Here is a 25240-nt window from a genome sequence, read left to right as displayed (position 1 = left end):
GGAAAATTTGCTGGCGTGTGGTGGCGCTATCCTCGGCCTATCAATGACTTTCAATACCATATCGGACGGCAAGGTGACTGCGGGTTTGAATGAATGGATTCACTAAAACAGTTGGATTGTCATATCTTCAGGTAAAGCAATAATCTAATTTAGTTAATACCATTAAAAGCTAAGACCTTGATGTCTGATACAAGTTAACACACAAGACATGTTTCTATTGGTATAAATACGGAAGTTGATAGAGACGGTATTGTTCATCGCTCGATACTGGCATTGCGACACGACTGACGACACGTGACAAAAACTTCACACCTCCCTCCGTCCTTATTCAAATGTTGAATCACTGGTGATTTGAATTTTTTAGCCTTTTCCACTTTTTCCAAGTATTTCCACTCCCACGTGCATTGAGCAACTCATCACAGTGCACCCGTGGTTCTATTGTTGAGTCCACCGAATCATTCTCAGGGAAACTAATTCGTATGGGAAATCATTCTCGAGATGTTTTGTGTTTATTCAGGAGCTTAATTGTGTAAAATGGAACTAAGGTGTGTCAAGTACTCACGAACCGCAGGTGTTATATCTGTAGTCAGAGTGATCTGGAATATGGAAGATTGTAATGACGACAAATGTTCATGTAACTTTGATACCCGTGTGTTGTCCTGTAACTTTGTGTTACAGATGCGTATGTGTGTGTTTCCCTGTAACTTTGTGTTACAGATGCGTATGTGTGTGTTTCCCTGTAACTTTGTGTTACAGATGCGTATGTGTGTGTTTCCCTGTAACTTTGTGTTACAGATGCGTATGTGTGTGTTTCCCTGTAACTTTGTGTTACAGATGCGTATGTTTCCCTGTAACTTTGTGTTACAGATGCGTATGTGTGTGTTTCCCTGTAACTTTGTGTTACAGATGCGTATGTGTGTGTTTCCCTGTAACTTTGTGTTACAGATGCGTATGTGTGTGTTTCCCTGTAACTTTGTGTTACAGATGCGTATGTGTGTGTTTCCCTGTAACTTTGTGTTACAGATGCGTATATGTGTGTTTCCCTGTAACTTTGTGTTACAGATGCGTATGTGTGTGTTTCCCTGTAACTTTGTGTTACAGATGCGTATGTTTCCCTGTAACTTTTTGTTACATATATCAGTGTTCGAAATACCTGCCTGCCCGACCGTCCGAGACGGGTTGATTTCAACACGGGCTGCCAGATTTTCAAATCCCCCTGCCCGACGGTCGGGTTATATTTCATATGTGACAATATTCTAAATATTTCCCGATGATAATCATTAATTCACATGTAAAGATGAATGATAAAATGTAACCAAAAAGAAATCCCGTTAGCTAATCCTGAGAAACATATGATTATAGTGGGCAGGTAGGTTTTGGTCAGGGCTGGCAAGTATTTCAGCTATCCAGTCCTGTGGTCTGGCTGAAATGTTTGGGAGTTTCATACCCTGCATATATATATGTGTGTTCCCGTGTAACAATGTTACAGATAGCCGTCTATGGTCCTGTGTAACAGTGCTACAGATAACTGTCTGTGTTTCCGTGTAATACAGTGTTACAGATAGCTGTCCGTGTTCCCGTGTAACAATGCTACAGATAACTGTCTGTATTTCCGTGTAAAAGTGCGTGAGTGAGTGAATTTGGTTTAACGCCGCTTTTTACAGTATTTCCAGTTATATCACGTCGTGTCAGCTTAATGTGGGAGGAAAGCCCGAAGTGATGCAGGTCTCAGACGTTTACCACTTCGGTGAAACCCACGAGCACGGGTATGGTGCTGACAAACCTAGAAACATAATCGGGCCAAACCGGGATTCGAACCCACAATTCTAGGTTTCTCTCGTGCCCAAGGCACGCAACTCGGCACAGCGATTCCGTGTCATACATTGTTACAGATAGCTGTCTGTGTTCCCGTGTAACAGTGCTACAGAAAGCTGTCTGTGTTTTCGTGTAACAGTGTTACAGATAGCTGTCTGTGTTCCCGTGGAACAGTGTTACAGATAGCTGTCTGTGTTCCCGTGTAACAGTGCTACAGATAGCTGTCTGTGTTCCCGTGTAACAGTGTTACAGATAGCTGTCTGTGTTTCCGTGTAACAGTGTTACAGATAGCTGTCTGTGTTTTCGTGTAACAGTGTTACAGATAGCTGTCTGTGTTCCCGTGTAACAGTGCTGCAGAAAGCTGTCTGTGTTTTCGTGTAACAGTGCTACAGATAGCTGTCTGTGTTTCCGTGTAACAGTGTTACAGATAGCTGTCTGTGTTCCCGTGTAACAGTGTTACAGATAGCCGTCTGTGTTCCCGTGTAACAGTGTTACAGATAGCCGTCTGTGTTCCCGTGTAACAATGTTACAGATAGCTGTCTGTGTTTCCGTGTAACAGTGTTACAGATAGCTGTCTGTGTTTCCGTGTAACAGTGCTACATATAGCTGTCTGTGTTTCCGTGTAACACAGTGTTACAGATAGCTGTCTGTGTTCCCGTGTAACACAGTGTTACAGATAGCTGTCTGTGTTCCCGTGTAACAGGGTTACAGATAGCCGTCCGTGTTCCCGTGTAACAGTGCTACAGATAGCTGTCTGTGTTTCCGTGTAACAGTGTTACAGATAGCCGTCTGTGATCCCGTGTAACAGTGTTACAGATAGCTGTCTGTGTTTCCGTGTAACACAGTGTTACAGATAGCTGTCTGTGTTCCCGTGTAACACAGTGTTACAGATAGCTGTCTGTGTTCCCGTGTAACAGTGTTACAGATAGCTGTCTGTGTTCCCGTGTAACAGTGTTACAGATAGCCGTCCGTGTTCCCGTGTAACACAGTGTTACAGATAGCTGTCTGTGTTTCCGTGTAACAGTGTTACAGATAGCTTTCTGTGTTTCCGTGTAACAGTGCTACAGATAGCTGTCTGTGTTTCCGTGTAACAGTGTTACAGATAGCCGTCTGTGTTTCCGTGTAACAGTGTTACAGAGAGCTGTCTGTGTTTTCGTGTAACAGTGTTACAGATAGCCGTCTGTGTTCCCGTGTAACAGTGCTACAGATAGCTGTCTGTGTTTCCGTGTAACACAGTGTTACAGATAGCTGTCTGTGTTCCCGTGTAACAGTGCTACAGATAGCTGTCTGTGTTTCCGTGTAACAGTGTTACAGATAGCTGTCTGTGTTTCCGTGTAACACAGTGTTACAGATAGCTGTCTGTGTTTCCGTGTAACACAGTGTTACAGATAGCTGTCTGTGTTCCCGTGTAACACAGTGTTACAGATAGCTGTCTGTGTTCCCGTGTAACAGTGTTACAGATAGCTGTCTGTGTTCCCGTGTAACAGTGTTACAGATAGCCGTCCGTGTTCCCGTGTAACACAGTGTTACAGATAGCTGTCTGTGTTTCCGTGTAACAGTGTTACAGATAGCTTTCTGTGTTTCCGTGTAACAGTGCTACAGATAGCTGTCTGTGTTTCCGTGTAACAGTGTTACAGATAGCCGTCTGTGTTTCCGTGTAACAGTGTTACAGAGAGCTGTCTGTGTTTTCGTGTAACAGTGTTACAGATAGCCGTCTGTGTTCCCGTGTAACAGTGCTACAGATAGCTGTCTGTGTTTCCGTGTAACACAGTGTTACAGATAGCTGTCTGTGTTCCCGTGTAACAGTGCTACAGATAGCTGTCTGTGTTTCCGTGTAACAGTGTTACAGATAGCTGTCTGTGTTTCCGTGTAACACAGTGTTACAGATAGCTGATTGTGTTCCCGTGTAACAGTGCTACAGATAGCTGTCTGTGTTCCCGTGTAACAGTGATACAGATAGCTGTCTGTGTTCCCGTGTAACACAGTGTTACAGATAGCCGTCTGTGTTCCCGTGTAACAGTGCTACAGATAGCTGTCTGTGTTTCCTTGTAACAGTGTTACAGATAGCTGTCTGTGTTCCCGTGTAACAGTGCTACAGATAGCTGTCTGTGTTCCCGTGTAACAGTGTAACAGATAGCCGTCTGTGTTTCCGTGTAACACAGTGTTACAGATAGCTGTCTGTGTTTCCGTGTAACAATGTTACAGATAGCTGTCTGTGTTTTCGTGTAACAGTGCTACAGATAGATGTCTGTGTTCCCGTGTAACAGTGTTACGGATAGCCGTCTGTTATCCCGTGTAACAGTGTTACAGATAGCTGTCTGTGTTCCCGTGTAACAGTGTTACAGATAGCTGTCTGTGTTTTCGTGTAACAGTGCTACAGATAGATGTCTGTGTTCCCGTGTAACAGTGTTACAGATAGCTGTCTGTGTTCCCGTGTAACAGTGCTACAGATAGCTGTCTGTGTTCCCGTGTAACAGTGTTACAGATAGCCGTCTGTGTTTCCGTGTAACACAGTGTTACAGATAGCTGTCTGTGTTTCCTTGTAACAGTGCTGCAGATAGCTGTCTGTGTTCCCGTGTAACAGTGTTACAGATAGCCGTCTGTGTTTCCGTGTAACACAGTGTTACAGAAAGCTATCTGTGTTTTCGTGTAACAGTGCTATAGATAGATGTCTGTGTTTCCGTGTAACAGTGTTACAGATAGCTGTCTGTGTTCCCGTGTAACACAGTGTTACAGATAGCCGTCTGTGTTTCCGTGTAACACAGTGTTACAGATAGCTGTCTGTGTTTCCGTGTAACAGTGTTACAGATAGCTGTCTGTGTTCCCGTGTAACACAGTGTTACAGATAGCTGTCTGTGTTTCCTTGTAACAGTGCTGCAGATAGATGTCTGTGTTTCCGTGTAACACAGTGCTGCATATATATGTCTGTGTTTCCGTGTAACAGTGTTACAGATAGCTGTCTGTGTTTTCGTGTAACAGTGCTACAGATAGCTGTCAGTGTTCCCGTGTAACAGTGTTACAGATAGCCGTCTGTGTTTCCGTGTAACACAGTGTTACAGATAGCTGTCTGTGTTTCCTTGTAACAGTGCTGCAGATAGATGTCTGTGTTTCCGTGTAACACAGTGTTACAGATAGCTGTCTGTGTTTCCTTGTAACACAGTGCTACAGATAGCTGTCTGTGTTTCCGTGTAACACAGTGTTACAGATAGCTGTCTGTGTTTCCTTGTAACAGTGCTGCAGATAGATGTCTGTTTTCCTGAGTAACTTTGTGTTCCATTCAGTTTTTTTCACATATAACCGTAAGGCCACGGGTCCATAGTACAGAATACGTGACACTGTGGAAGCGGTTCTATATTTGTACAAAGATTAATTTCTTGATAACATGTCATGATGTAAAATAGAGATAGATTATGTTCATTCGTCATTCTGACACGTGACATTATACAGATATCCTTTATGCTTTTGGATGTACATTTTTGTTCAACATAATGTTTCCTTAAATTATCATATTTTCAACATTTACGAGCAAAAAGTACAGTTTCACCTTCGTCGACATTTAAGGAACATTGTCTACATAATCTTAAACATTTTGGTAGTCAAAAAATGTCTGTCTTATTGACGATATAAATACAGCATGATTCTCTAAAAAACGCTGGTTGTCTCAATTATAACCATACCACTGATGCACTAGACATCCCACTGATGCAGTAGACATACCACTGATGAAGTAGACGTACCATTGATGCAGTAGACATACCACTGATGCAGTAGACATACCACTGATGCAGTAGACATACCACTGATGCAGTAGACATACCATTGATGTAGTAGACATACCATTGATGCAGTAGACATACCATTGATGCAGTAGACATACCATTGATGCAGTAGACGTACCATTGATACAGTAGACATACCACTGATGCAGTAGACATCCCACTGATGCAGTAGACATACCATTGATGCAGTAGACATACCACTGATGCAGTTGACGTACCATTCCGTGTAACACAGTGTTACAGATAGCTGTCTGTGTTTCCTTGTAACAGTGCTGCAGATAGCTGTCTGTGTTCCCGTGTAACAGTGTTACAGATAGCCGTCTGTGTTTCCGTGTAACACAGTGTTACAGAAAGCTGTCTGTGTTTTCGTGTAACAGTGCTATAGATAGATGTCTGTGTTTCCGTGTAACAGTGTTACAGATAGCTGTCTGTGTTCCCGTGTAACACAGTGTTACAGATAGCCGTCTGTGTTTCCGTGTAACACAGTGTTACAGATAGCTGTCTGTGTTTCCGTGTAACAGTGTTACAGATAGCTGTCTGTGTTCCCGTGTAACACAGTGTTACAGATAGCTGTCTGTGTTTCCTTGTAACAGTGCTGCAGATAGATGTCTGTGTTTCCGTGTAACACAGTGCTGCATATATATGTCTGTGTTTCCGTGTAACAGTGTTACAGATAGCTGTCTGTGTTTTCGTGTAACAGTGCTACAGATAGCTGTCAGTGTTCCCGTGTAACAGTGTTACAGATAGCCGTCTGTGTTTCCGTGTAACACAGTGTTACAGATAGCTGTCTGTGTTTCCTTGTAACAGTGCTGCAGATAGATGTCTGTGTTTCCGTGTAACACAGTGTTACAGATAGCTGTCTGTGTTTCCTTGTAACACAGTGCTACAGATAGCTGTCTGTGTTTCCGTGTAACACAGTGTTACAGATAGCTGTCTGTGTTTCCTTGTAACAGTGCTGCAGATAGATGTCTGTTTTCCTGAGTAACTTTGTGTTCCATTCAGTTTTTTTCACATATAACCGTAAGGCCACGGGTCCATAGTACAGAATACGTGACACTGTGGAAGCGGTTCTATATTTGTACAAAGATTAATTTCTTGATAACATGTCATGATGTAAAATAGAGATAGATTATGTTCATTCGTCATTCTGACACGTGACATTATACAGATATACTTTATGCTTTTGGATGTACATTTTTGTTCAACATAATGTTTCCTTAAATTATCATATTTTCAACATTTACGAGCAAAAAGTACAGTTTCACCTTCGTCGACATTTAAGGAACATTGTCTACATAATCTTAAACATTTTGGTAGTCAAAAAATGTCTGTCTTATTGACGATATAAATACAGCATGATTCTCTAAAAAACGCTGGTTGTCTCAATTATAACCATACCACTGATGCACTAGACATCCCACTGATGCAGTAGACATACCACTGATGAAGTAGACGTACCATTGATGCAGTAGACATACCACTGATGCAGTAGACATACCACTGATGCAGTAGACATACCACTGATGCAGTAGACATCCCACTGATGCAGTAGACATACCATTGATGTAGTAGACATACCATTGATGCAGTAGACATACCATTGATGCAGTAGACATACCATTGATGCAGTAGACGTACCATTGATACAGTAGACATACCACTGATGCAGTAGACATCCCACTGATGCAGTAGACATACCATTGATGCAGTAGACATACCACTGATGCAGTTGACGTACCATTGATGCAGTAGACATACCACTGATGCAGTAGACATCCCACTGACGCAGTAGACATACCATTGATGCAGTAGACATACCACTGATGCAGTAGACATCCCACTGATGCAGTAAACATACCATTGATGCAGTAGACATACCATTCATGCAGTAGACATACCATTCATGCAGTAGACGTACCATTGATGCAGTAGACATACCATTGATGATGTAGACGTACCATTGATGCAGTAGACATCCCACTGATGCAGTAGACATACCATTGATGCAGTAGACATACCATTGATGCAGTAGACGTCCCACTGATGCAGTAGACATACCACTGATGCAGTAGACATACCACTGATGCAGTAGACATACCATTGATGCAGTAGACATACCATTGATGCAGTAGACATACCATTGATGCAGTAGACGTCTCACTGATGCAGTAGACATCCCACTGATGCAGTAGACATACCATTGATGCAGTAGACATACCATTCATGCAGTAGACATACCATTCATGCAGTAGACGTACCATTGATGCAGTACACATACCATTGATGATGTAGACGTACCATTGATGCAGTAGACATCCCACTGATGCAGTAGACATACCATTGATGCAGTAGACATACCATTGATGCAGTAGACGCCCACTGATGCAGTAGACATACCACTGATGCAGTAGACATACCACATTGATGCAGTAGACATACCATTGATGCAGTAGACCTACCACTGATGCAGTAGACATACCATTGATGCAGTAGACATACCATTGATGCAGTAGACATACCATTGATGCAGTAGACGTACCATTGATGCAGTAGACATACCATTGATGCAGTAGACGTACCATTGATGCAGTAGACATACCATTGATGCAGTAGACATAATGTCAAACATTTTGGAGAAAGACTTAGAAGCACAGTTGCTTTAGTGTTCAAATGTTTGTAAAATTCCCCATTGTCCAATTGTAACGCTGTGTTACAGCTAGCTGTGAGTGTCCACATGAAACGCTGTGTTACAGCTAGCTGTGAGTGTCCACATGCAACGCTATGTTACAGCTAGCTGTGAGTGTCTACATGTAACGTCGTGTTACAGCTAGCTGTGAGTGTCCACATGAAACGCTGTGTTACAGCTAGCTGTGAGTGTCCACATGAAACGCTGTGTTACAGCTAGCTGTGAGTGTCCATATGTAACGTCGTGTTACAGCTAGCTGTGAGTGTCCACATGAAACGTCGTGTAACAGCTAGCTGTGAGTGTCCACATGAGACGTCGTGTTACAGCTAGCTGTGAGTGTCCACATGCAACGCTATGTTACAGCTAGCTGTGAGTGTCTACATGTAACGTCGTGTTACAGCTAGCCGTGAGTGTCCACATGAAACGTCGTGTTACAGCTAGCTGTGATTGTCCACATGAAACGCTGTGTTACAGCTAGCTGTGAGTGTCTACATGTAACGTCGTGTTACAGCTAGCCGTGAGTGTCCACATGTAACGTCGTGTTACAGCTAGCCGTGAGTGTCCACATGAAACGTCGTGTTACAGCTAGCTGTGATTGTCCACATGAAACGCTGTGTTACAGCTAGCTGTGAGTGTCCACATGAAACGCTGTGTTACAGCTAGCTGTGAGTGTCCACATGAAACGCTGTGTTACAGCTAGCTGTGAGTGTCCACATGTAACGCTATGTTACAGCTAGCTGTGAGTGTCCACATGTAACGATGTGTTACAGCTAACTGTGAGTGTCCACATGTAATCTTGTGCTACAGATAGATGTGTGTGTCCCCATGCAACTTTGTGTAACATACAGTTGTGAGTTATCCCGTGTAACGTTATGTTACAGGTGGTTGTGAGTGCGATGGACAGGCCTGAGGCCACGCATGGCGCCTTCCGGCTGGAGGAAGCCGACACATATCGAAGAGAGGGCTGGGGTAGAGTAAGAATGATGTTTTAACTCAAAAATACCCTCAATCACTTCTTTACTGGGTGCACGGGTGACCCAATTGTCTGCGACGCTTCAGTTCCTTTTGCAGAGTTGCTTCCCCTAACAGATCGAATCCATATTCGCCTGGATTATGTCTCCAGCTCGCGATGTTAACGGAAGTAGTAAACGTGCACCGTCCACATCAACCCGACAAGCTGTGATATGACTGAAATACTGTGAAAATCCGGGGTAGAATAGGTCTTCAGCAACCCATGCTTGTCTAAAGGGCGACTAACGGAATCGGGTGATCTTGTTCGCTGACTTGGTTGATGCATGTGATCGTATCCCATTTGCGTAGATCTATGCTCATGATGTCAATCACTGGGTTGTCTGGCCCAGACTCTATTATTTACAGACTTCAGTCATAGAGCTGGAGTATTGCTAAAAAACAAACAAACAACAAGCAGCAAACAACAAGCAGCGGTAAATCTCATTCACTCATTTACCCGTTTCTTTAACCCTAAGCCATGTCCGTAGCTCTGACTGTGGATAGTGTCATGTGTCACAGCTTATTGTGCATTGGCGATTAACCTAGTCTAATGTGACGAATATCTAAGCGCGGATGTGACAAACAGCGGCATACCAGGTACCATATTATGCATCGTTGACGTGTTTTTTAGCCGTTGTGTACGTGATATTATGAGTCATTGATCTTTTTTTCGGATTTTATGTAACCATCATCGACATTCAAGGTCGTGTTGGTACATCTAGACGTACAAATAGTACATGAAAAAAACCCGGCAAAACTCGTCAACGTTTTGCACGATGCTCACTGAATGACAGTTACGAACACATCTCGCTTTCACGTGGAATGTCCAGTTATCGGGCCAAATATACGTATGTTCATCTCCAACAATGTAATTTATCTTGCCAACTCAACCGGTAAGCAACAGCTGGCACATTAAGTGCATACAACTGTCTAATTTTAGGAACACGTTAGTGGGTGCCGCGTGAGAATGACGTGTATGCAAACACTACAACACTGTGAACACGGGCATGCTGTGCCAGTTTGTTGTAGTACCGGTTGGAGCCGGTTGAAACCGGTTAAATAAGTTTTATTGAATATCATTGACGTTTATTATACCTATGGGTTTAAGGGGATACAAAGGACTGATCGTCTCGGAGTTAGTATACTGCGTCTCAATAGGGAATCTATGATAAACTACTGCACGGTATCACAGTATGCTAAAAGCTGGCATTGCCTAAAAGTCGGGCCGGGCCGGGCCAAGACGGGCCAAAGTGTTACTGGCTAATTACGTCATTATCGGCGATCATACCTACATATAATTGATGCACCATCAAACATGACATTAATGCACAACAATGACCAAACAAAAAAGTGCACCATAAATAAGTAATTCGGAGTAAATCGCTTGAAAACCAGAAAGTGGAGCTGTGTGTAAGCGTCGCTGATCTTGGTAACATGTAAAAGAGCAATCGTCGAACGAAATATGATTTGAAACGTATCAAATACTTCTAGCTATCGTGATACAATTTCCACCTGTCAGAATAGCGTTTATATTTATAGGAACGTACTATATCTAAGTAAATACCACTTTATAATGTCAGTGATCGTCGTATTTAAAGCAGACACGTTGGTTAAAGTCCTCGGCTTGGACACTCGCCCTGTGCAGACGTGTCCTCCCAAGCTCGCTAACCAACGCTCTACAATGAGAGACTGCCGAGGGAGCTAGTTGCCACCCTGGAGCCCCTGCTGGCCTACAGGGTTTGGGACTACTCCCTCAGGACTTTCTACAAGTCCAGCACCTCCACACTCTCCATCTCCTTTGACCTCGGACAAAGGAAGAGACCTCTGGTCAAGACCAAGTCCCAGGAGAAACCCACCCCGGCCCCTACCCTTGCTGCACCAAGCCCGGTGCAGAAGGCTAGGCCACCCAAAGCAAAGAAGAATTCACCAGTCTCCGTCATGGAGATTGAGGAAAGCCTTCCCACTACCCACTACTAATCTAAAGATGTGAATCCAATTGATGATACATCTGTGAGGTTTAAGTTGATTTTGACAGCCCGGGCCAAGTCAGACCGAACACTTCTGGCATAGATTTTCTTAAGAAAATACAGTAAAAATGCTTCACTGTGAGCACCTTGTTTTCTTTAAATACGATGTACCGTGACATTATAAAGTAGTATATAGGTAGATATAACACTAATCTATAGATGTAAACATATTTGAAGATACATCTGTGTGTTTAATGTTGATTTCGTCGGCCCGGGCCAAGTCGGACCCAACACAAGCCAAACACTTCTGATAGAGACTATGTTGAAAGTGTAGAGGGAAAAGGGCTTCACTTTGAGCACCTTGTTTTCTTTAAATACCATGCACCGTGACATTATAAAGTGGTATATAGGTAGATTTAATACTAATCTATAGATGTAAATACATTTGAAGATACATCTGTATGTTTATAGAAGAGTTTGACCGCCCGGACCAAGTCGGACCCAACACAAGCCAAACACTTCTGATAGAGAGGAAAAGGGCTTCACTTTTGAGCACCGTGTTTGCTACTGCAATATGAGACACTAAAGTGTTAAGGTAGATATAATACTAGTCTATAGATGTAAAGTATGTGTTGTAAAGAAGCGCTTTGACAGTTATTAACACGTGTCCTGTCAGCCTTATGACATTCGCGAATATCCACTTGCAGAAAACATCCTGTGTTGGTTTAACATGAATTAGTAAAGGTTAATTAGGGATGCCAAACACGTTAATTAATGAAAGAAGAGTAGTCAAAACACTGTCATTTCCTGCCCAGGACATCACACCCCTACACGCTAAGGTCGGTGAGAAACCTTCTCATCAAAGAAAAGACACTGTCAAGACACTGACTTTTCGGTATGCATTTCGATTCAAACTCAATTAAATGAGCAAAACTATACGTTTCTGGACAATTGAGATATCGATCTGCCTAGATATGCACGTTTCGTGTTATTATTCTGCAATCCATTTTTAGTATTACCCGCTGGCCCGGCCCGGCCCGACTTTTCTTGGCCCGACTTTTAGGCAATCCCCTAAAAGCTGCTGTATAAGTCCAATAATGATGAACGCGACTTTAAACCGCATTTCACCTCACCTCACTAAGTATTTGAGTTTTGGGAGAGGAAGGTACTAGCCGACTTGTTCCCGGAGGAGTGTGTTTCTGGGCCTGCAGACCTATACATAGCTTCCCCATAGATGCATTTGTAGGTTTGGGTCCGCGTGTTCAGTCTCGAATATCTGCTGCATTATATCAATGGATCCCTGACTATCAGTGACGACACCCGGGGTTCGCGACAAAGGTACGCATATTCTTCTCTACCTGTTGCACCCACCACTCGCGCAATGTCCATGGAAATATTAGTTTGTTTGTTTGTTGATTAACGCCACAGTCAGCTTAATTCCAACTGTGTGACGGCTGTTTGTCAATAATCGAATCTTGTCAAGACACTCCAGTGACTGACATTGTGAGCTTCGATGTACATAATTGGGATCGATGACATGCATCAACCAAGTCGGGGAGTCTGACAACCCGATCTCCTTCTTCGCCTTTGCCAGTTAAACATTGGTTGAAAAGCTTAGTTGCAGGCAAAAAGGTGATTTTCCTTGAAATTTAGATGAAAGTACCTAAACAATTTGCGCATTCATCTGATGCTAAAAGTATACTGCTCGACACGAAGGGGAAATTCGCCTGGAAAATAGAAATCAACCCTTTTGTATATAGGCTGCCATCATATTGAATTTATATGTATACAACCAGATATGACACTGTCTTTGATTTCCAACAGGTTACATGAGGAGAAGATACTTGGCATTGTTGAAATAATAGACAGACATATACATCTATATATCTGAATTTAAGGCTGAATATTTTGGCACCAACCCCTTCGCAAGTCCGTATCACATTTGTAGCCTTGCAAACACGTTGATTATATCAGACGGAAGCTGTTAGTTGGTGTTATCAGCGCTGCTGCTGCGACACTTTCATTGGAAACTCCTATCGCTGTGAGTTCCTGCTGCCCATCGATCAACGTGTTCCTCCATCAGCTGACATGGCAACCGTTTGTAAATCTATTTCACGCTGGATACAATATATAGCCGTCATATCACGACATCTGGAAAGGGGCATGCACAGAGAGAACCTCACTGATTGTCTTTTGATATCAAATATAGCAATTCAAGGCGATACAAATTTAAAGGTTCAAAGCTTATTGAAGAATAGTGATATAAACAGCCGAGTAAAAGAAAGCTTACACCCATGTTTAATGGTAGCTTAAATGAAACAAACACTACGTCGTTGTGACGTATTTGATACGGATATCAAAGGCGATATCACATGAATCATGTTAATACAATTATACAAGGATATTGGATACAAATGAATTTCGAGTGGAATTCTATTTATCATCCATAATCGCCCTTCCAAATATTTCAGTTTATAGATAATAAGAACCAGTGTCTTGAAGCGAAGCAACCGGATGCAATGGCCGACAGATAAGTGATGTAATTGATTGTGACGTCAGGGTAACCGATGACGTCACAATGATTTGTAAAGCCTAGGGGAGATCACTTGATATCCATCCAAGTGATATCGCATATGGAAGCCAGTTTTAGATGATAATGTAGCTGTAACGGTTTAGGGGGTGGGTATTGGGGTACAGCTTTGGGTAGCGAATTGTGGATCACTCCCAATACCACCAACCACACAGTTTTAATTATATAATTTTCAAGAATAATTTCACAATTAAGAATTGCACAATAACATTTATTAAATTACAAGAATATAATTATTCTTTTCAGTATTTCATTCAGTTAGGAAGATGTACATTAAATATAAAATACTTGAATGTCAACCCACATCTCTCGGCTTTCACTCTCGTATCAGAAAATCTACAACCGATCAAACTGTCAACAAAGTGACGTCATCCCTGAAGTAGTCTCTCGCACGAGGATACGGTCGGTGGAACGTGGGGAAATTGCACTCCACCAGTGACAGAAGTTATTTTACTTCGTGTCACGGCTATGTAGTAATATAGAATGCATTCAGATGGACTAGATGCACTTTTGTAGCCATACAAGGCTGATTTAAGCCATTATGCTACAAGAAGTAGTTTCGTGGAACAGACTCACGAATATAGGTGACGTCACACGAACTATCACATTGCAGGTGATTTAGAACGTGTTCACATTTTGTTTTTGCACATTAAACAAACAGTCAGTAAGATCAGTGGTGATATACGTTAATTCATGTAGCAATAACGTATATCTTTACGGTAGTATGCTGTATCACATACAACATATGCAATATGATTCATCTCACTGTCTACTGACCGAAATGTACAAAAGGCTTGTACATTACAATATTCCCCGTTTTTAAAATGTAACTTGACCGCGAGTTAAACAACAATCTAATGATAGTGGATATATGTCTAATACAATTGATATTACACAACAATATAATATCACGGAATATTCGTCTAATACCCTTCCTATTTCACATAGTGAAACATAAATTTTAGTATATACCTGTTACATACCAGTATACTTACGTATTCACTTACATTTCCACAAGAACATCCATGAATTAAAATACAGAAGAATAAAACATTTTACAAGTCCAATATCACAGTCTGAGAGACAATCCCAGAGTTCAACAGATACACTGTCTCACTTCTGCATGCTCAGGATATACGCATCAGCTTGATGGCGCAGGTTCAGCTATTCCATGAACCTCTGGTCTTTGGCCATGTGAAGAACTGACAGGGCCTCCCTGCCAGAATTGATGAAGATGTCCAGAGCTGGTCGTGACCGCGGGATGTCAGCTGCAGTAGGCCATGAGGGCGTTGCTTTGGCCAGTCGTCGTTGCAGATGCTCGACTTCCTGCCTGAGCATCTGAATATCCAGTTGGGCCCTGTCATAAGCCACCTCCCACTGCGTGGACTGGTCCGCCATCTGTTTGGATCTCGGCTCTGTGGCCGGAACTGCCTCTCCAGTGCTGAAGTTATGCTCAGCTTTGGGTATATGGTCTCCAGGTTTCACGGTTGCAGGTACCTGGGTAACCTGTGATCGTATCTTCTTCCCCGTTACGTTCTTCGTTGCGCTCTTCTTTGCTGAGTTAGTTGGAAAGACAAGATTGCCTGGGTCGACAAAGAATCTATTCACCATCACCTTTGTCCGAGCTCTTCTGCAGACCTGCATGGGGTTGGCCGGATTCCCTTTATGTCCGGCGTGCACCACACCACAGTGACGGGTCAGGTCAGCGAACCTGTTATAAACTGATCGGCACTCCCTTACGGGGCAGAAGAATGTAGTCAGGTGCTGAGTAGGGCGCATTAACCAGTGCCTGTCAAAAGCCTGTACATTTACAAACATCTCCTTATCAGGGCATGCCAGGCATTCCATTCCACTCCTGAAAGTAACAACTTCCAGGGATGTTGGCGACTGAGACGAAGCATCTTGATCAAAGCTCATATCCTCATCATCAAGGTCAAGAATATCCTCGTCTGGAACATTGGTCGCCCTGGGAGAATTTATAAGTTTGAATTTATTAAGTTAATTATGAATGTTTACATTTCGATATGATTGGCATAGGTGTAAATCAGAGATATCCATTTCCTATGTTATTACAACAATAACATTTCATATAAGTCTCGTTAATACTAACGGTTGATCCAACATCTACCATTTGGTAAAATAAGACATTAAGTCTCATGCGTTCTAAATGGTCATTCTCTGGAATATCTACTGGAAAGCGTCCAACACGCCCAAATTTTAAATCCAGATAGCATCCAGGATAAATAATCAATAAGAACCAATTAACAGAACATACCATATCTCATCAATGTTTACACCTTGGCATAGGCTATTGTAACTGCATTTGAATTGTTTATTTTTACACAAACTAATTCTCATCTCTGAATGTTTCAGGATGGCTCACTGGGAGGTATTCACTCAATCTTTATACTCAGGAGTCCACCATGTTGGTGGGTCATTACCATTGTACGGTAACAACCGGTCAACATGAACAACCCTGGAGGATCTATTTGGACCATTTTGAATATGATATGTGATGTCATCAATCTGCTTAGTGACAACCCAACCTTTACACCACTTCGAAATTAATTTGTAACTCAGTTTTGAGCCTTTGTGGGGGTTAAACAACCATACTGGCTGTCCGACTTTAAGTCGTGATTCCTTGCTCCCCAGGTCATATCGTTTCTTACGCACTTTGGAAGAATGTCTGAGATTTCTCCGAGCAGACTCAAAAGCATGTTCAAAATGTTGTTTGACCTCGTCGACATAGTCATTTCTCGTCACAGGATTCTCGATAGGATTTCCTGTGACCAGGTGGTAAGGCATTCGCACTTGCCTACCGAGCACCAACCTGTTTGGTGTATAACCTGTCGACTCATGCTTTGAGCTTCGATAAGCAGCCATTACGAAGGGGAGATGTTTGTCCCAGGACCTTGGTCTCCCTTCAGTATAAATGCTAAGCATGGCTGCTAATGTTCGGTTAAACCGCTCGACCTGGCCATTGGCCTGTGGTCGGAGAGAAGTTGTCCTAGTTTTAACAACTCCCAGCAATTTACATAGTTCCTGGAACAGGTTAGCCTCATACTGTCTACCTTGATCACTATGTATAAGAGCAGGGGTACCATAGCGACAGACCCACTGCTCGACAATCTTCTTTGCCACTGTTTTTGCCTCGATATTTGAAATCGCATAGGCCTCAGTCCACTTAGTGAACGAATCAGTGACAACAAGTATGTACTTGTTGCCACTGGCGGTACGGTCCAGTGGGACCATGATGTTGGTGGTGAGTCTCTCCATGGGTGAGCCTAGGCCTGTTGTATACTCTTTCATGGGTGCTTTCTGTTTCCTAGGACTCTTCCTGGCAACACACTTGTCACAACTGATGCAGTGCCGACGCACATCAGTTTTCATACCAATCCAGAAGTAAGACTGTTCAAGCTTGGCAAAAGTCTTGGAAACCCCAAGATGGCCTCCCAAAGGTGAGTCATGACACGCTTTGAGGATAATTCGCCGCTTGATGGATGGTACAACTATCTGCCAATGCCAATCCTTTCCATCCTGACTCTCCCATCTTCTGTGTAAGACACCCTGTCTTATCGACAGTCGATGAAACTGACCCCACAGCGCTTTGCATGCCTCAGAATATCCTGAAACAGTTTCCCATTCTGGTCGGGTATTTTGATCTCTAGCCTTGTATATTAGGCTGATATCGGGATCTTGAAGCTGCAGGTCGTGAATCTCCTCAGGACTGAAGGAATTTTCCTCAACTCTACCCAATTGGTTTGAGCTGGTACAGGAGGTATCTTTATCCTGTTTGGCAGTTTGTGGGCAGGTGATGGCATAACAACTAGGATTCGACTCTACCAACCCTATGCTGCACGGTCCACTCTCCCTCTTACATTGGGGACAGGTAGCCTGAGGTCTGCGACTTAGTGCGTCAGCATTCCAATGCACTCGGCCTGGCCGGTGTACCTCGGTCAAATCATAGTTGCCTAGCTCTTGTAGCCAGCGAGCCATCTGGTTGACAGGCCTCTTAATTCTTTTTGCCTAGACCACTGCAGAGTTGTCAGTTCTGATAGTGACAGGCCTACCAAAGACATATGGATGCCAATGGCGACATGCAGTTACTACTGCCAGCAATTCTCGACGTGTGACAGAGTGATTCTTTTCTGCCGGTGTGAGACTTTGGGTGTAGTAGCCAAGAACGACTTCTCTGCCATCTTGATTTTGTGACAGGACTGCACCTATACCTTCACCGGATGCATCTGTGTAAACAGTTATCTCGCCTTCACGCCTTGGAACCCGAGAACTGGTGCTGAGGTAAGTGCTTCCTTCAGGCTGATGAAAGCTCGATCAGTCTCCTCAGTCCAAAGAAAATCAACCAATGGACTGGTAAGTTTGGTCAGTGGCCTGGCAATTTTAGAGAAATCTTTTATGAATTTCCGGTAGTAGTTAGCCAGACCCAAAAACTGTAGTATCTCCTTTCGAGACTTTGGGGTAGGCCAACATCTTACTGCCTCTATTTTCTCTGGCTGGGTGTGAACACCATCAGCCGAAATAACATGGCCTAAGAAATCGACTCTCTCTTTAAAAAGGTGACATTTTTTAGGCTTTAATTTCAGGCCAGCTGAGGTCAGACGGTCGAAAACTGATTGAAGCCGGAACATTGTTTCTTCGAAAGTACTTCCAAAGACAATGATGTCATCCAGGAAACACCGACACTCATTCAACTGGAGACCTCTAAGCACCATTTCCATAAGTCTCTCGAACACACTTGGGGCGTTACATAGGCTGAAGGGCATGACATTCCACTCAAACAGTCCGTAACGTGTGACAAAGGCTGTTTTCTCTCGATCACAAGGATCCATTTCTACCTGCCAGTATCCTGCTTGCAAATCCATTGTGCAGAACATTTTGGCACCACCCAGACTGTCAATACAGTCTGCAATGCGAGGTAGGGGGTAGGAATCTTTCCGAGAAACCTCATTTACAAGCCTAAAATCACAACAATATCTCCAACGGCCATCCTTGCGTTGCACAAGAACTGTCGGGGAAGCCCAAGGAATATTCGAGGGACTGATTACACGTGCACCTTGCTCTAACATGCGAGCCACTTCTTTCTCCTCCGCCTCTTGCCTCGCCAGCATCTGAGGACGTGGAGCCTGTTTGATAGGTATCGCATCACCAGTATTGATGCGGTGTTTAACAAGGTTAGTTCGACCAAGATCATCATCATCTTTTGCGAATGTATCTCTGTATGAGCACAGGAGATCTCTCCGCTAATCCTGCTGCTCAGAGCTGAGGTTTGTTTTACTGCGATCAAATAAATCTGTTAAATGATCAGGCACCTCCAAGTTTTTAACACTAACTCGTGATACTTTCTTTATTTGCCTATCTGGTAATACATTGACACACTGACACTGACCAATAATTCTTCCCTTAGCTAAAGTGTATTTGGTATCAAGAACATTGATAACCTTAACTGTAGCTGCTTTAATACTATTTGTGACTACTGATTGTACCATGTGTGAATAAAATCTCCCTGCAGGGTTCTATCAGGATCGAGGACCGTTCCCGATGAAGTTGTGGCAAGCTCACTTGGATAAAAGATACAGACTGGGGCAGCAAAGAGACTGCAACGATAAAAGTGGTTTCAGCTCTCACAGTTGGTAACAACCTGCCCATCAACCGGACCCTTGACCCAGGGATGTCGATCAGACCCTCCAGTCTATCCAGTACATCTATACCCAGAATGCCATCACAATCATGGGAATGATCAACCTCTGCAACCCGGAATTCCTCCACAGTGGGGTTCATGTCATCACTAATGTGAACAGGTCCTTTGAATATTCGATGAGCCTCCAGAACCATGTCAATTGAGTTGACAGCTACTGAAGACGGCAAGCGCTTGCTTGAGGCTGGGGAAAGTAAGGTCACCTGACTACCTGTGTCAACAAGCAAAGTGAAGTAAATGTTGCCAATCTTGACATTCAATAATTGGCCCTTATCTCCTACTTTAAAACAAGCCTGGAAATTTGCATTCACCTTGACTGGGTCAGATGGATTAAGGGAGGAATCATGGGTTATCTCCCCTTGACCAGAAACCAGACAAATCTTTCCCTCTATCTGACCACTTGCTTTACTAGGTCTCACTTCCTTAGGATTTGAGGTTTCTATTTCAGAACTCTCCACCGAAGCCCGACCTAAGTCCGGGGCGGTGGGGTACCGTTTCCCTGACAACTATTTGTCTTGGAATTCTGAGGGCACTCGGAAGCCCAATGACTTTTCTCACCGCATGTGAAACAGGCAGTGGTTCCTCTCCTAGAAGCACTAGGGGATCGCGAATAACTACGCCCATTGGAATGCTCTCTCCTATTTTGAGAGGATTGAGGTCGCCCCTCATTCTTCTGAAATGTGTTGCTCTTATTGTTCTCAACAGGTCTTCCTCTACCAATGCGTCTTTGTGAGCGAGCTGACTGTACCTGCATTGATGCAAGCTTCTCTACTGTCGTTTGAAGATCAGCCAGCTGACTGGTCAGAGGAGTAAGTCTCTGGTTGACAGATTTCACCTCCAACTCTGAGTCAAAATGAACTCTCCTTCCTTGTGAAGGGTAGGGACTCAGTGCCTGCACCGACCTCTGTTAACCAGGTTTGCCTACAATTGACTCGTACAGCTCAGCTACATCCACCGCCTCCTGTAAGGTACGTACACCTCGGTCCATGAACCGGAGTCTCAAGTCTTGATCCCCAGCCCTCTTCAGTGCATCCAGAGCCAACCTCTCCTGAAGTTCATAAGGAAGATCGGCGTATGCACCTTGAGCAAGATGCCAGAGATCATCTCGTAAGTCGGCAATTTTCTCACCGGACTTAAGGCTTCGCCTCATCAACTCTTCACGTTTAACATCTGAAAGACTGGTTCCATACCGCCTGTGCAGAGTGTGTGAAAGCCACTGGTAATCCAGTCGCTCATGCTCAGGAAGGCCTGCATAAAACTGCTGGGCTACACCCTCCAGAGCACATCCCAACATTTGGGCTGCCTGGGTATTATCCCAGCATGACTGTGCAGCCAGATTATACTGTGCTTCGAAAGCACGATAATCTCCTTGGCCATTAAATTTAGGCAATTGGAAAGATATTCTTCCAATTGAATGATCTCCCCATGGGGGGTATCTGTCCAGAGTGTCAATCCTTTGTGCAAGACCCAGCACACTACTAGACAATTGTGACACGAGACCAATTAGATTTTGGTCTGAACTCACCATTGGTGGTGGAGCAAGTACTGGGTACCCGGTCTGACCAGTGTATGGGTAATCATGACTAGTCTGTGAAAACTGATTCTCAGGGTACACATTAGGAACATTTGGCAAACGATCTTCACTGTGTGACTTGGGTGGCAAGTAGTCACTGATCCTAGGGTCAGAATATTCTGGTCGTCTTGCTACCTGCAGATCATTTTGAAACCTACCTACTGAATTAACAGCAGGTGAATTTGCTGGACTCACAGCATTGAGCTGCTCAGACAATTCATGTCTGGATGGTTGACCAAAGTCAACATCTGGAAACCGAGTACTAGTATTTTCACCAGAACTTAGCTCCGAAATATTGGACTCTTGGCGAGAGCGTAAATTTCCAGCCGGACCATTAACATGATCCACTCTCCTTGACAGGGAATTGATAGATGAATTATTTTCCATTTTATAAAAAAATTGTCACAAAACTTTTATCTTATGGAATCTTATCAATTTGGAATTTTTGTGAAATATTATTCTTACTTTATTTATATATATGAGATCCCCCACGGATCCCACAGCTGCCACCATAAAACTGTAACGGTTCAGGGGGTGGGTATTGGGGTACAGCTTTGGGTAGCGAATTGTGGATCACTCCCAATACCACTAACCACACAGTTTTAATTATTTAATTTTCAAAAATAATTTCACAATTAAGAATTGCACAATAACATTTATTAAATTACAAGAATATAATTATTCTTTTCAGTATTTCATTCAGTTAGGAAGATGTACAATAAAAATAAAATACTTGAATGTCAACTCACATCTCTCGGCTCGAACCGGCTTTCACTCTCGTATCAGAAAATCTACAACCGATCAAACTGTCAACAAAGTGACGTCATCCCGGAAGTAGTCTCTCGCACGAGGATACGGTCGGTGGGACGTGGGGAAATTGCACTCCACCAGTGACAGAAGTTATTTTACTTCGTGTCACGGCTATGTAGTAATAATGCATTTAGATGGACTAGATGCACTTTTGTAGCCATACAAGGCTGATTTAAGCCATTATGCTACAAGAAGTAGTTTCGTGGAACAGACTCACGAATATAGGTGACGTCACACGAACTATCACGTTGCCAAATCGAAACAGGTGATTTAGAACGTGTTCACATTTTGTTTTTGCACATTAAACAAACAGTCAGTAAGATCAGTGGTGATATACGTTAATTCATGTAGCAATAACGTATATCTTTACGGTAGTATGCTGTATCACATACAACATATACAATATGATTCATCTCACTGTCTACTGACCGAAATGTACAAAAGGCTTGTACATTACAGTACCTATCACCGATGTAGAGCTTTAATAGTTGTCACTTTGTCATCCCAGATTTCATAAGGTCCATATGTCTGTCATAAGAACAACAAAGTTCGTGCTCTGGGCTGATGTTTTATTGATGATGAAGAGTCCTGTAATTATAACAAAATGACATGTTATGTGGATTGGTGGTCCGGCATGGTGTGTCCCCACACTGACCATGTAGTTGTTTTTAACTACTATATTATTGATATTTATTTCAATAATTAAACAGTTATCTACTATATTATTGATATTCATTTCAATGATTAAACAGTTATCTGGCCTAATATAATTCACACATGAAGAATTAACCTATTTCAATTTAGATAAAAAAAAGATTAAAAGAGCATTCACGCAACTCATTCAACATACCTGTAAATATAACAAAATGACATGTTATGTGGCTTGGAGGTTCGGCATGGTGTGTGCTGGGTTCCTAACACATGCAGTCTTTATAGAGGACAGTCATGTGATCTGCCTCTATATCATTTTCAGGGACTGCATGTGCCAGGGCCAAGGATGTACCTCACAGACCACAGTTAAGGTGGGCTGTTCAAGCCAATATTAGATAGGTATGGAAAATATTTGGTGACATAAATTATTAACAGATTAGTAAAACTTAACCTGCGACATGTCCCCAGAGCAGCAACACGAGAAGAAGGAACAGTTCTCAGATTGCCACTAGCAACAACCATGGCAGGACCTGGTCCATGTGTTACCCGTGACAACAGTTGAGTGGACAATATGAGAAGCAGGGCCTGGCCGACATGTTACCCGTGACAACAGTTCAGTGGACAGCATGAGACCAAGGACCTGGTCCATGGTTACCCATGACAACAGTTGAGTGGACAATATGAGAAGCAGGGCCTGGCCGACATGTTACCCGTGACAACAGTTCAGTGGACAGCATGAGACCAAGGACCTGGTCCATGGTTACCCATGACAACAGTTGAGTGGACAATATGAGAAGCAGGGCCTGGCCCACATGTTACCCGTGACAACAGTTGAGCGGACAGCGTGAGAAGCAGGACCTGGTCCACGTGTTACCCGTGACAACAGTTGAGTGGACAGCATGAGAAGCAGGGCCTGGTCTACGTGTTACCCGTGACAACAGTTGAGTGGACAGCATGAGAAGCAGGGCCTGGCCCATGGTTACCCGTGACAACAGTTGATTGGACAGCATGAGAAGCAGGACCTGGTCAACGTGTTACCCGTGACAACAGTTAAGTGGACAGCATGAGAAGCAGGTCCTGGCCCATAGTTACCCGTGACAACAGTTGATTGGACAGCATGAGAAGCAGGACCTGGTCGACGTGTTACCCGTGACAACAGTTGAGTGGACAGCATGAGAAGCAGGGCCTGGCCCACGTGTTACCCGTGACAACAGTTGATTGGACAGCATGAGAAGCAGGACCTGGTACACGTGTTACCCTTGACAACAGTTGAGTGGACAGCATGAGAAGCGGGACCTGGTCTACATGTTACCCGTGACAACAGTTGAGTGGACAGCATGAGAAGCAGGACCTGGTCCACGTGTTACCCGTGACAACAGTTGAGTGGACAGCATGAGAAGCAGGACCTGGTCGACGTGTTACCCGTGACAACAGTTGATCGGACAGCGTGAGAAGCAGGACCTGGTCCACGTGTTACCCGTGACAACAGTTGAGTGGACAGCATGAGAAGCGGGACCTGGTCCACATGTTACCCGTGACAACAGTTGAGTGGACAGCATGAGAAGCAGGACCTGGTCCACGTGTTACCCGTGACAACAGTTGAGTGGACAGCATGAGAAGCAGGACCTGGTCGACGTGTTACCCGTGACAACAGTTGATCGGACAGCATGAGAAGCAGGGCCTGACCCACGTGTTACCCGTGACAACAGTTGATTGGACAGCATGAGAAGCAGGACCTGGTCCACGTGTTACCCTTGACAACAGTTGAGTGGACAGCATGAGAAGCAGGACCTGATCCACGTGTTACCTGTCGCGACAAGCATGTACTGCTTGACTGTATTGATTTTTCCATTACAAGGAATAAGTATTTCAAAGTTTCATCCATCAAGGATCTTTTTAGTCAAATACGTGCTCATTTAATCATCGATTTTTTAAAAGAAATAGACTTAATAGATAAATTTTGATTATAATATATATAGCATAAAATACGTGATTTTTAATTTGGTAGAATGAATTCATTACTGAGATTGTTAGTGGCTGTATCTTCACAAGGGGTTGAAGTATCGTAAAACAATTGTACCCCTGGGTATCATTCAAAGTATCTTTTCCTTCTCTGTCATTTGAATCGTGGTATGACCATCGCCAGTAGACAGAGGGATGGTGTAAATCCTGCTGGGGCACCATGTAAATAGCAGAAGTACCGTACGTTTCCATGACCCCTAGTATGGTGGCCTAACTTTGGTTGCTGGCGATCTGAAGCCCGTTTTTATAATGTGTCGTCTGTTATAATCTGATCATTATATTGTTCCAAAATTAGTTTTACAATTATAATCTGTGATGTATTGCTAGTTGTTGTACTGTCCTTCGACGACAGGTTTTTATATATAATATAAATGCATAACTTGCTCAAGTCACGATATGGCTGAAATAGTGCCGATGTGACTTTAAATATTAACTTACTCACTATTGACTGAAAAGTAAGACTGCATTTTAGACAGACTGACTGAAATGAATTAGGCTCATTTATTCGATCTCCTCATTTTAATTTGGATCTATTTTGATCTTATGAAGATCAAAGTCAGTCATGTAAGTAATTAAAAATGTTTCCACCATGAATTGATTGGTTCTTCAAACTTGATAAATTA

The 25240-nt window shown here is 43.2% G+C and overlaps 1 long non-coding RNA gene across 1 annotated transcript; it reads left to right on the top strand.

The window, feature by feature from the left end:
- Positions 1-2: 2 nt before the first annotated feature.
- On the top strand, positions 3-25240 carry LOC125378189. The gene is made up of 3 exons (XR_007220056.1): positions 3-131; positions 9162-9254; positions 23064-25240. It is a non-coding gene; the product is annotated as an uncharacterized LOC125378189 (long non-coding RNA).

Source organism: Haliotis rufescens, unplaced genomic scaffold, assembly GCF_023055435.1.
Source record: "Haliotis rufescens isolate VD_foot unplaced genomic scaffold, xgHalRufe1.0.p SCAF_116, whole genome shotgun sequence".
Lineage (NCBI taxonomy): Eukaryota > Metazoa > Mollusca > Gastropoda > Lepetellida > Haliotidae > Haliotis > Haliotis rufescens.
Note: the sequence above shows the minus strand (reverse complement) of the source record. Positions and strands in the feature narration are given on the sequence as shown.